Below are 14129 nucleotides of genomic sequence, written 5' to 3'. Positions count from 1 at the left end.
TGTATCGAAGTCCACAGGGACAAATCAAACAGTACATGGCATGTGATGTCATACAGGTCATAAACTTGTTAATTTTCTTATTTTCTTTCTGACCTTGGATCTTGTATCACAGAACCCTTTTGCTAAAGGCACAAGCCTTGCATTTACCGCAAGGGTAAAATCCCTTAATCTCCATTGGAGTTCCTTGTCTTGAGGGTAGGACTTCCAAGTGGCTATGTACAAGGATGTCTTTTAACGAACAAGCCTTCCTATAGGTTATTAGTGGGCCTGCTGAGATGTCATCCCCAATAATGTTGTCTGTTTTTAAAACATGTCAGTTCTTCTTCATAATGTGTCTGAGTGTTTCTGCGTCTTCTGAGTATGTGGTGATCATTCTAAATTGACCCTTTGTCTTCTTTGGTCAATTCTGTTTCAGTAAATCAGTTCTAGACTGTCTTCTCACTTGTCAGAGAGCTCCCCAGAAGTTCGGCATCATAACACCTAGCCAGGAATCGTGTGAAGCTGCCTTGTACTGCTGAGTCAAAGTCTCTGTCTCTCGAGCAGTTCCGTCTAATCCTGAGGAACTCCCCATCGGGAATACTATTGGCTAGTTTCCTTGGGTGTCCACTTGACGTGTGAAGAGTACTGTTGCCTGCAGTTGGCTTTCTAAACAGGGCTGTGGTGAGCTTTCCAGTAATGATTTCTAACCTGAGATCCTAGTAGTTTGCTGCCACCAAACGAACTTCCCCAATGAATCTCAGTTTGACTTCATTGTTGTTTCATGACACAATGTACTCATCCGCCTCACTAGTAGTACCCCATCATATTATAAACAGGTCATCTATATATCTATACCACAACACTATTTTTCTGTCAATTGCTCGTTACTGGGGAACCAGGCCACCTGCTCCTCCCACCAGCCCACGAACAAGTTCACATAGCTGGGGGCGAAGCAGGTGCCCGAGACCTATCTGAACAATTCTCCCTGAAAGATGAAAATGTTATTGAACAGACAAAATTCAAAAATTCAATAAGTTCCAACAACATGATGTTATGCATTGCAAACTTTAACAGTCTCTTGTTGAGAAAATATTTCACTGCATTCAGGCCCTGTCTGTGGTCAATACAAGTGTAAAGACTTGTGATGTTCAGAACTATTAGTCAGTAAGAGGGCTGCCACTCCAAAGATTCTATATGTACCATGAAGTCAGTAGTGTCTTTGATGTATGATTTTAATCCTAACACAGAATCAAACAAAAAATGTTCCAAAAACTTGAAGAGAATCTCCGTTGGGCTCCCCATTGAGGAGACAATTGGTCTTCCTGGTGGCCGTATTTGGTTCTTGTGCACCTTAGGCAGGTGGTAAAACATAGGTAGAGAAGGTGTTGTCGTTCTTAAGAACAAATGTTCATCGCTATCTATCATCCGTTTATCATGCCATTTCTTGATGAGGATATGAAATTGGCGAATACTTTCCTGATAGACATTTGTGTTGGTCAACTCATAACAGTCTTTGCCGATATGCCTCCTCTACATAATACTCCCTCGATAAGATGACGATATTCCCTCCTTTGTCGGACGGTTTAAAGATCACTGTTTTATCCTCTTCCAGGTTTCTTATTGCATCTTTTTGAGATGGTGTCAGATTACTTTTGTGCTTCATGAGTCTTTGTATCTCTCTAAATTTCAACAATTCCTTGTTGACTCCTTCACTGAACGTATCAATGGCATCATATGGTAATTGAGGGAGAAATTGTGAAGGTGATTTAAGGCCGCTGTTAGGTGCCTCTTGTTCTTCATTGACTTTTTCTTAAACGCTGGTTCAATGCCAGTTGAGACCGTGAACTGTCTTCCTGGCGAAGGTCCTCCAGGATTTCAAGAGTTGTTAAATCATTGACGGATAATAAGTCGATGTCATTGCTTTGCGTAGACATGAATCTCGCTTCCTTTACAGTGGGTCTTAACTTGAAGAATTTATGAAGTTTTAATTTGCAGACAAATTTGAATAGATCGGTTCTAGTCTGCGTATACTCCATCTTTTTCAACGGGCAAAAGGTAAATCCCAGTTTTAGCACAGATTCTTCAGTTTCAGTTAGTATTTTGGGAGAGAGGTTAATAATAGTTAGTTGGTCTTCCGCTGCTACCAGCGACCCCCTCTCTTGCTGCGGGTCACTCTATTGGTGGTGTTGGTTCTTCCTCTTGCTCCTCCGGCCGCCCCTTCTGGTTTGCCTTCTGCCTCTGGGGGCTTGGTCTTTCCCCCCCTTAGCCATGATTGGTGGATAATATTGAGTTCGATTTGGAAAGGAGTCTTCTGTTGTCTGTCAGGTTGGTCAGCAGATTCTTCTTCTGAGTGATCATTTTCTGTTAGATCAGACTCTGAACCTGAGGGGGTGGATTTTATTTTATTTGACAGTTCCTTTCGTGGTTGATCACATTTTTTCGCGAAGGTTCAAACTCTGCCCATCATATAGTCTCTCTCATCCCGATCATATATTTCTTGTACGCGTTGTTTGATCTTTATTTCATATTTGGAAAGACGATTTTTCATTGCGTCTTTTAGCTGATTTTGAAGATCTTTGTCAGGATTTTGTTGAAGTTTTTTTTCCAGAAGTTCAATTTCTTTCAACGTCTTTTCCCTGTCACTCCAGGCGAACTGCACTAGGATTTCTAACATGCCTTTGCACGAAGAAGCCGTATGTGCTGCCCAAACTTCTAGGACTTTCGAGTCCAGATTCTCATATGCCAGAACTGTATAAATTCTCCTCTGGGCACTCTTTCCACTTCAATATATCCTTGTAGGGATGTAGCCTCCCACCACTTTCTAACTTCTCTTTCATAAAGTTTCTCAAGTTTATTATATTGTGTCGTAGGAATATTGGGAACTTTGTTCATTACATTGGTTATAACGAGTTTCAGGTCCAGTTTGCTTTTTCTAAACATTCCAGCTGCAGCCTCATTACATTCTGTTACATTGAACATACACATTGTTCGTATTTACCGCCAAGAGTCTGTTGCTGGAGCTTACCTTCTGGGGGCATCTCAGAGAATTCCCAAGCTAGCCGCCACCACCGATAGTCACCGGGCCATATTAGCACAGGCGGACGCCGGAGGGGAGGCGAACTACACCTCCCAGCGTCCCCTGCGCTGCGCACGCCGCTGACAGCCCAGGAGGCACTCAAAAGGATGCTTGGGTTCCTACGGCGTGAAGCCCGGGCCAAGACCGTGCCTGTCCGCGCCCGTCGTAGCCCGGAGGAGGCTGGGATGGGCAATGCCCCAAACATTTCCAGAACTGTAAGAAGTTATCTATTATTCTATTTGTGGATTTTTGCACTGAGACTGTTCTGTGTAGACCTGTAGGCTCTCTAATAATGGTAGCACATGTAGGGAAGGGGAGGAGGGTTGCTGTGGGGGAAACTATAAGTGGGACACTCAATCAGTTCATTACCAGGGTAGTATCTGTACTTAAGCATGAAATAGCCCTGACAGAGCGCCGCCTCTCCCTTAAACCAATTTATTTATTTATTCAAGAGTTTTATATAGCGCTGGCTAGACCCGGAGGTATCAGAGCGCTTTACATGAGGTTCCACAAAAATTACATTAATAGATTACATCAGTTCCAATTAACATCAGGATCTAGACAAACAAATGCAAGAGCATAGAAGACGAGATGATTGAAGTGTATAGGGGAAGGGGGTAAGTGTAAAGGGATAGTAGGGAGATATGGCAGAGAGACGAAAGGAAAGGCTGTCCAAAGTCCAGCTGGGCATGTGACGGTCAAGGGGAAGACCCAAAACCCATCTCCTCTATAGCTATCAGGTAGCTCCACCGGGCACTGTCCAAATAGATTGGTCTCAATATACGCAAGACGATCCTCTCTTGGGCCTTTAATGTGATTATCTCCCCAAACCATTTAGATGGGCAAGTAATAATGTGCGCACTAATGAGGGAGATGACACTGAATACGTGGAAGAGAGCTCAGCAGATATCCCAGTCTTAAATGAGTTTATCCAACCTGTACTATCGAATTCCCCAGCCATAGAGGATGTATCTAATAATGCTATACCACGTTTCTTTATAAGGTCCTGTGTGAAAAGTAGTTCAAATACTTAAATATTAAAGCAAACCACAGGACAATCGACTTCTGCTAAGAGGAAGCGGGGAGGGGGTGTCCACAAGGGGAGATATTCTAAGATAACAAAAACCATTGCAATAACCTCATGATGGCTCTATTGCCCAACTAGAACAACTGACCAAGTTGTTAATCTTACCCTTGTAGAGAGGACAAAGATAATTAGTGAAAAGCTTGAGAGACTTGAGCAGATTGTTTTAGGGAATTTAGGGATGTTATAGGATTTGGTTAATCGTAGGCTAAGCGACAACAAGAGGGAAGTAACTATGTCGAAAACACCCATAGTTGGAGCTACCTTACAGTCCATTCAGATTCCAGCTAATACAACTCCTGGGGATCCTAATAGTATTATGCAGAAGGTTAAAAGTATGACAAGAGATCTAGAGAGAAGTTGTCGAGGGGCAATGAAGGAAAGGGAGCGTGGTCCTGTGAGGCAGAACAGGGATATTCCAGTAGCAAGCAAGGACATTTCTAATAATGCAAAGAAAAAAACAGCTCTAGCCTGTATTGATCTGTCACCGGATTCTTTCCCATATGTTGTGGTACTCACTGGTGTTCCTGAGCTAATGAATGACAAAATAGAAACCTACCCGGAGCTGAAAAATAAGGTAATCTTTTGGTTGAACAAGAATAGACCCCTCCCAAGTAATATTGATGGGGAAATCTTCTATGCCCGTAGGGTAAGCTGGGTGGGGCAAAGACCAAAGGATATAGCTGGGGACTCCATCGTTGTCAACTTTAGGGATAGGCGAGCAGTGGGCCATATTTGTGACCAATTCTACCCAAATGATAGAGGCATATATACCTGCGACCTGAGCTACTTTTATCGCCATACCTCCATGGCATTAGCAAATTATAAATCATCTGGAACACAACGTGCAATGACTATGGGTGGGTTTAAAAACTACTTTACCATCCCCACTACTAACTGTTTTGAGGAGCTGAATGCACTAGAAGAAGTAGATTGACTGAGTGATCAAGGACCTAGTAAATTGGCAGCTTTGGACCTGGGGGATGAAAAAATAGTAGGTGCTAGTAATAAAATGACTATTGAAAAATCCCCGAGGAGAAACGTAAGGCGAATATTGAAGAATTTTCACTTTATATCCCCTCAAAATAGTGTGGGACAGGGCCTAGATCTGGGTACTAACATTAATCATGAGACGACAGCCACTGAAACAATTATTGAAAGAATATGTGAGAGCGGTTATATGCATGGTGTAGCACAGTTGAGCGTACATCAATCTTTTCTGATGTACGAAAATCTGGGCAACATAATAGAACGCGAACCCCAAAATAGTAGTGCCCAATAAGACAACTCCGAGGCTACACAAGTAGCTGAAGATAATAATATAAGCTTGACTAATAACATAATCAACACGGGTGCTGAACCTAGTATTAAAGTGAGGTCCTGGAATATTGCAGCCATAAAAAAAAACCTGAGTGACCCAACATGGCAGGAATACATTGACAACTGCGAAATTATATTATTTCAAGAAACTTGGGCAGTTGAAAACCATTATAAAGTTGGTTATAGATCATTTAGTACTCCTGCAATTACCGTAAATAAAGGAAGACTATCAGGAGGCTTGGCAATTTGGAGTAAAATCACACTGGGAATAGATTTTAAGCAGATTGATTCTAATAGCCTAGATATCCAAGGAGTGAGGTTCACAGGGCCCAATAATAGAGAAGTCTGTATTTTAAATGTTTACAGCAGACCTCTAGCAGCCAATAAAGAGTCAAAAGTCATCGAGCAGCTAGATAACATTATTTCTATGCTCGACCAGAAAACTCTGATAATTATTGGGGGGGACTTTAATCATAAATTCGAACTGATAATAGGCCTGGAAAATATTTTTGAACCGGAGGATAATGCCAATAACATCCCTGGAATTGAACCAGCCCTGCAGTGCCATGCTCAACGGCGGCAGCACAGTTGCTGCGATTGACCGCAGCGCATGGTTTACGTGCCTGCAATTTGCGCTTGCAATCAGATAGCCCTAGCCAGCCAACATTTAAGCGGGCAGCTGTAACAGTTATATAGATTATGTAATGGTTTCAATTTCACTTTGGCCGATGGTAAGAGAACTTGTAGTAGAGAATCGGATTGAGAGTGACCACTTTCCACTTAGCTTGATGCTTAGTGTGTCATTATTTAATACGCAGCTCAAGGAAAGAGACTCCCTTTATCATACCGATATTGAACCATTGATTTGTAATAATCGGAGAACACTAAAATGGCCAGTAGTATTGGGGAATGCTATCACCATTAAAAAATCTATGATTTGTATGTAGATATAATCTCCCCGTATATTAATATCTCAGCACAGGAGATCCCCATTATGCGGATCCATGGGAAGATGTCCTTAGGACTTGGTGAAATACTAACTAAAATCATCAAGCCACTAAAAAATGGTCAGAGAAATGTAGCTACGGGCGATATATCGTACGACAAAGGCTGCCGCAATGCTAAAAAAGAACTTAAAGCGGCGGCAAAAACCAACACTGTACTAGTATTAAGGGAGAAAAGGAAGTGCTATAAGGGTGTAATTACCACAGCAAAAAAACGCTGGGATGAAAAGATTTGGTCTGAACTTCTGGATGCGTGTAAGGTAAAAGATCAGGCATTGTTCTGGAGCTTGATTGCTAGGGGCTCCAGAGGTGGAACTCCGAGTAGGGATATGTTTTTGGAAGCTAATATTTGGGTTTCGCATTTTTCGGATTTATATTCAACCACCAACAATGAGTTTATTTTTGTTAATGATGACTCAGGACCGAATTTGACTGTGACACCCCTGTCGTTTAGTATGGCAGAAACTATTGATGTCATTAAAGCGATAAAGCCAGGAAAGGACCCAGGACCGGATAGGATTCCTGGGGACCTATGGAAGCATGATAATATGATATGGGCCCCATAAATTAATTGTCTTTGCAATAACATTGCTAAGGGTGCCCCTCATTCCTGGCGGGGCGCCGAGATTGTAACTATTTTTAAAAAGGGGGATTGCACAAATCCGGTCCATTACAGACCCATTAGTCTTATTGATATCCTTCAGAAGGTATTTTCCAGACAAATTTTAAGTAGGCTGAGTTCTTGGATAGGGGAAACCAGTACCCTAACCAAATACCAAGCAGGTTTTAGAGAGAAAATTAGCACAATTGACCAGGTGTTTAGAATTTTATGTATCATCTAAAAGTACATTAAAATAAAGAGGGCACACCTGTACGTTGCTTTTGTTGACCTCAGGGCGGCCTTTGACCTCGTCCCCAGAAAAGTACTGTGGTTAAGATTGAGGGACCTGGGTGTTCCTGGGGAAATTTTGGGACAGATCTTCAGGTTGCACAAGGCCAACTATGCCAGGGTGAGATGGGGTCCAAATGGAGAACTGATTGAGCTTATTAATATAAAAAGAGGTGTCAGGCAAGGGTGTGTTCTGGCACCGACATTGTTTTCCTTTTATGTAAATGACATACTGGACACCTTCTTGGGCTGCAAGCATGACTCTCCCAAGTTGGGTGGGGATTATGTGCCAGCACTGTTATTCGCAGATGATACTATTTTAATATCACAGACACCCAAAGGTTTACAAAATTAACTGGATACCTTTTGGTCTTACTGTGGGAATAAAGGATTAGAGATTAACTTGTCCAAAACTAAGTATATGGCGATTAATCCTCATAGGAGTTTTAGAAAAACACTAACGGTAAATACTGAAATGATTGAATATGTGCAAACTTTTAATTATTTGGGCATTACTTTAGACACTAAACTTGATTGGAAAACCCAAATTGACAAAAGTAAAAAAATCCTCACCCAGAACTTGGTTCAAATAGTAAGACAACATAAGAGCAGTTACTCTAAGGCTGTTTTCCCAGCATTAGAATTGTAAAAATATAAAGCCCAAACTGCTTCATTTTACCGGGCTGAATTATGGGGTTATGCCGCTAAACATGCCTTCACGACACAAGAGAACATATTTTTCAGGAAAATATTAGCAATCCCACTTAGTACACCCTTACTTCCCTTGACAATGGACCTGGATATTCATCGTACTGATGACCACGCAGCCCTCTGTCCATTGCTGTACTTGATCTGCAAGGGGTCAACAGAGGAACTAGTAGATTATAGAGAAGCCCTAAAAGAAATTATGAAAATAAAAAATGTAACAAAGCTGGTATGGCTGAACCATATTGAGGATTGGCTTGCCAAGATGGGGCAAAGTCACTACTGGGCAGATTCTGAGTATCTTACTTTGAGTTGCAAAAAGCTGTTAAAAGAGAAAAACTCGGGGTTTGTCATAAACTCGAAGTTACACAATCCGGACTTGGGGACTTTAACACTCAAGTATATTTCCATGAAGGCAGAGAGTAGATTTGAGCCATTCATGGATGGGATCCTACCTGCTTTAGCCAAATCGCTGTATTTAAAATTCTGTTACGGGGTATTGCAAATTAAAGTGAACACTGCGAGATGGTCGTGTTATGAGGGTAATGCAGGGAAAGATGACCTGGCCAGATGCAAATTGTGTTGTGTTGGCGCTAAAGAGGATGAAGCGCATGTACTATTCTTCTGCTCTGCCTACACACATCTAAGGAAAAAATTGATAAAACCTATTTCCCGTCACTTGGGTTTCAGGCGCTTTAGTGAGGTGGAAAGAATTCTTAGAACAGAAACAACCTAATCCATTGTCTTTAGTGTAATCAGATATCTTCTTTATGTGAAGATAGTACGAAGGAGGCTGGCCCCTAAGCTCTAATGATATTTGGCCTAATCTGTACTTGAACTAACATGACAGCTGGAGGTGGGGTGGGATACCACGAGTTGTGTCGGTACTGCCTACAATTCTTAACTATTTAGTTTTTTTTCTCATTATCTAGGAAAAGAAATAATAATATATATATTAAGCATGTCCTAATGAAAAATGGACTGCAATGTTATGATTTTATTATCTTCAATGAAATGTATTAAGGCTTAAAAAAAATTATTATTGTTTTATTATCACAAATGCATCTTTTTGGTTCTCAACTGGTATAATGAACTGTGGGAAAATGGGCGCGGAAATGTAAATTGTACTTTGTTTTGATATGTGTTTGTACATCTTTTATGGTTTTTGTCCAAACGAAATAAAGATATTCATTACTTGTTCGAAGAGCGGGTGTTTTGGCGAACTCTCTTTTATCTTCAGTTCATCACACATGGCTGGCACTCTACCAGTACTGCCACCACGATCCTGAATCCACCGTAGCCCCTTCAGCCCTGATGAGTCACATCTACCTTCACGGTGTGACAAAACACGTGTCGGCTGGCTACTATTTTCTGTACTGAACAACAATTGACTTATAAACAATTTTCACCCACATGAATCTTTGTGTTTGGCGTTTTTGTACCTTGACGCAAAATATTTGTCTCAGCGGGTTAAAAAAAGTCCTTACACCAGGACCACGTAACCTACCAGCGTCTGCACAGGATCTGCTCTTCAACTAACAGAATCTTTTTTTCCGATTTTCAACAATTTGTTGTTGCAAACTTTCAAGAAAAAAACATTAACAACTACATTAGCATACCAGTTGACACCAGAACTATTTTCAAACTGATAACCAACATTCTCTTCAACACTGTCCTTTTTCTTTTTGCCTTCAATCACAACTTCATATTGTTTTTTTTCTCTACAGCTTCCCTACAGATATTCTCAAATTTTCTTTTTCTACCTACCACACACTTTTCAAATACTGGATATTGACCTAGATTGGGTGCATATTCTCTTCTAAACCTATTATACTCTTTCACACAACTTGGATCTGCACTAATCTTTGTCTCATCAAAATCAATCAAGTACAATTCAGATAAAGTTCTGACTCGGGACAAAGCAACATATGACATACCCTCTTTAAACACTGTACTTCCAATATTCACTTAAGCACTATCTACACTAAAATCTTGAGATTTATGAATGGTCACCGCATACGCCAAAGAAATAGGAAACTGTTTTTTGCGAACATACAAATCTTTTACAAGCAAAACAAAAACCGAGCTGAACAATGACTACATTGTTATACTTCTTCAATTTCATCAAATTTGATTTTCAAAAATTCTATACCATCTCTATTTACATAATTAACAAAATGAACAATTTTACCCATTGCTCCGTTTACTAAACCTTTTTCCACATGCAAATTACGTCATAAAATTACCCTACAGTTTACACATGCATATAAATTCTTTTCTAAACCAGCAGTTTTACTTATCAATTTCTCTAAAGAATCCAATTTCCTTTTCAACTTTTCAGTCAAAATAATAGTGATTCCTTTGTGTTCTATTTTATCAATAGCTTCCAATTTTATAAATTCTTCATTTTCCAACTTTAACATTTCTTCATTGAACATAGAACATTCACGCAGTGTTGGCATTAAGCAGATTACAGATTTTTTTCTGCAATTGTCATATATATTTTCTCTGGGACAATATTTTCATTTGGAAACAAATTAGAAAGTAATCATCTCTGTAAAGCTTCTTTGCCATGTATAGTCACTTTTCCAATTCTTATTACTTGAACAATAGTTCCATAATCAGCATAATTTGCCTTTCTCATATTTGTAATAAGTTCCTTATACTCAAAATATGACCAGAGGTTTACATTTCCAATCCTCCCCAAAGACTTCCTGGCATCTTCATGCGTCTACGCCGACTTTTTCGATTCACTCTGAACTGGGGCTGGGGTATGTTACATACCTATTGAAAATTGCCCCTTTGATTTGTTGGCTAAAGACCTGGCTTAACCAGGAAATCTCGCTGAATCACCTGATCCTAGAGGATTGTTTAGTCTTGGATAGAGCCTCTAAGATTCCTTGGCTGGCTTATATTAAAACAATGTTTTCAAGATTAGGGCTCCCTGAGATTTATTCTTCCCCCGACTGTATCAAGCGAGAGGACGTGGGCTAGACCAAAACTAGTCTTTTAAATATGCTAGCATTGGAAAGGGAGGAGCAGGAACTGAAAAAAACCCTTTTAAAAGCAAACTATGTACTCCCCTACACTTGAGCCTTATCTAAAATTAGTAACAAGACCCTTTCATCGGCATCTTCTGTTCAGATTTAATTTTAATTTAATCCACTTAACATTGGGTATTTTCCCAACATGGGGGAAACCAGAAAGCTCTAACCAATGTAACTGTGATAACTTCTCTGCACAAGACACTTTACATTTTATTATGTTTTGCGAGCATTACTCAGATATCCGTAAAAATTCTTGTTGCCTATTTTGAGGGAGGCAGGGTTTATACAGGTCAGGCCAGCCCTCATCTACTTGCAGACACTGAGTAGTACCCGTGATATATTTCATGTTGCAAGTTTTCAGTGGCTGCTGTGGGGATTAGGTCTAAGAGTTTATGTGAAATAGAAGGGGGTTCTCCAGGGCAAATAAATGATATAGGCAGGAACGAAAGGGAAAACACATGGGCAAATAGGAAAAATCACCCTGCCAAGGAAGATAAATGGTGGTCCCAAGTGGGATCCAGTTCTGATTAGGGGGGAGCAATATCCAATGAATACCCAGGACCAAAAAAGCGGATGGACCACAGTCAGATCATTCTTTATAGAATATATATATTTATTTGGTTTGGTGCAGTTAGTCATATTAGCAAAGTAATCAGGAAATAGTAAATACAAAAATTCATAAAATCATCAGTACTGTTCATCATTTCATAGGCGGAGGTAAATTCATAAAAAAATACATAGGAAAATACAGTGTTCCACTCACTCCGGGGGGTAAGACAGGGAGCTCAACAGGCACTCACATCTAACAAAAATCATTCATACTTTGACATATTCAGTCACTTCATACGGGTAATTCACATTTGGCCTGCAACAGAAAGAAGATGGAATTAAGGTTGCATGGACGTGGGTGCAGCTTGGGGAAGGCAAGAAGATGAAGTATTGTTGCCGTTCCTGATAGTAACGCCGTAATAACGCCAACACGCGTTTCGGTGTGAGGCACCTTCGTCAGGGCTGGCAGAGATGAGGGGGGAGGGGAACACTCTGGCTGAGGTAAACGAAGGTCGAGAGTCTAGGTGACAGGGTCCTTTCTGAGGGGTTGAGGAGATAGATAGCGGGAATTCCAGGTATAGAGAGTAGAAGGATCATGCTGGTAGGCTGGTGGAAGAAAGATCGCCAGCGAAGTTTAGTCGATCGATTCAAGCAGGGTTTTAGATAGGCTTTAATCCATATTCATATCCATTTAATCCATATTAGCATATGTATGTGAGGAGCACCTCTCGCTTGATACTCCTTTCTCCAAAAGAAATCCAGAACCTCTCCAAGAGGAGGATTTTGTTTATTGGTGATAAAAGACATTATAGCTTAGAATCTTAGATTGAAATACCTGCATGCATTAACTGGATCCAAAGAGCACAATTCTCCAGGTATCTTGCATTCAATAGTTAGAATATTTGGAATTTCCTCTCGAAGAAATTGAAGTAAATCATCCCAAGCATATTCAGCACAGCTTAGAGTAAGGAACCATGTAGGAGTTCCTAAGTTCCTTAGCATACATTTCAGTTCTCCATGACAAGGATTCCAGTACTTATTAGTACCACGCTGAGATGCCATGAGATTAATCAGCTGAGATTCCAAAACATTATCTTTCTGCAGTACTTTATCCATAAATTCCTTTGCTGAAACATTTTGCAGATGTACACCTGTTTTCTATATATGGTTTACTGCATAAGAAAGTCCAGACAAATCACTCTCAAACAAAAGATGAAACAAATATGGAATGCATTGTCTAAATCTTGGATCGTCTGCATATAATCTTGATGTCCGATATTCAGATGAAGGGATCTGCACAGGTCAGTCATCATAATGTCCTCCTTTTCCTGTGGGAAACAACTGAGGGAAACAACGAGCTTCCAAGCTTTTTTCCCACACACTAATGGGACTTTCTTTTGCTTCTTTCATTTGGAATAACTCTATAGTATTCCCCATCACTTTGTTAGAATGAAGTGGATGAACACTGTTATGTTTGTAGATTTCTTCAGTTCTGGACACATCCATTTTTTCAATGTGTCCAGATGGCGAGTCACTATCTTCTTCTACAGCTATTTATTCTTCTCTCACATACACATTTTTATAATGTTTATTATTCTTTACCAGATACAACGTTGCCTTTTTCACTTTCCTAACATCCACTAATTCTTGCCAGATTTTCTTATTCTTAGTAGGAACGCCATTAACAAGAATAACTAAAGGTTTATCTTTTACATTTTCTACACCAATTGTTTCAATATTTTTCTTTAAATCTAGAGGCAAATATACAACTCTTTCCTTTAATCCTCTCTGTAAATCTGAAGGAGGCAATGTTCCTGTCTTAGGCTCCATACGAACAATAGCTTGAAATGAATGAACACATTGAATAAGAATAGACTCATAGGTATTTAAATCCATCAGTTCAGAAGGAATATTTACCAACTCAAGATTATTATGCACAGCTCTAGCAGGCATTTTGTTCTCATCTAATTTGTTATAACAATATTTACAAATATGCTGATCAGAACCCAAATCTAAACAATTCTCTACCAAAAAATAAGTTGCAAAATCCTTCCACTCATTATTAATTTTCCTTTTCACTTTTTAAATACAGATCAACAGTCCTGGTCAATTTTTATAATGATTTCGTCCTCAACAAATACAAGAATAATTTGGCCTTTCACCTGAAATCCCATTAAACTTTGTAATTTCTTGCTCAAAATTTTCTACAGTACAACATTTTACATTCTCTTCCACATTTTCTTTAATTAATATCTCAGTTTCTGCACTGTCTTCCTGAGGACCAAAGTAAGTAACCTGAATTTCATCTCAAACATTCGTTACATCTGGTAGAGACGCACGCAACAGAGCACTCTTGAACTTTTTTAACATTAGTGCTGGACTTTTTGCATGATACAATCTTCTGACTAATTTCCTCATTTGAGTATGATGAACTGCTAACATCCTAAAATGGTGAAAAACACTTTGACATACTTTT

The sequence above is a fragment of the Lissotriton vulgaris genome, chromosome 3_1 (genome assembly GCF_964263255.1).
Source record: "Lissotriton vulgaris chromosome 3_1, aLisVul1.2, whole genome shotgun sequence".
NCBI lineage: Eukaryota > Metazoa > Chordata > Amphibia > Caudata > Salamandridae > Lissotriton > Lissotriton vulgaris.
Note: the sequence above shows the minus strand (reverse complement) of the source record.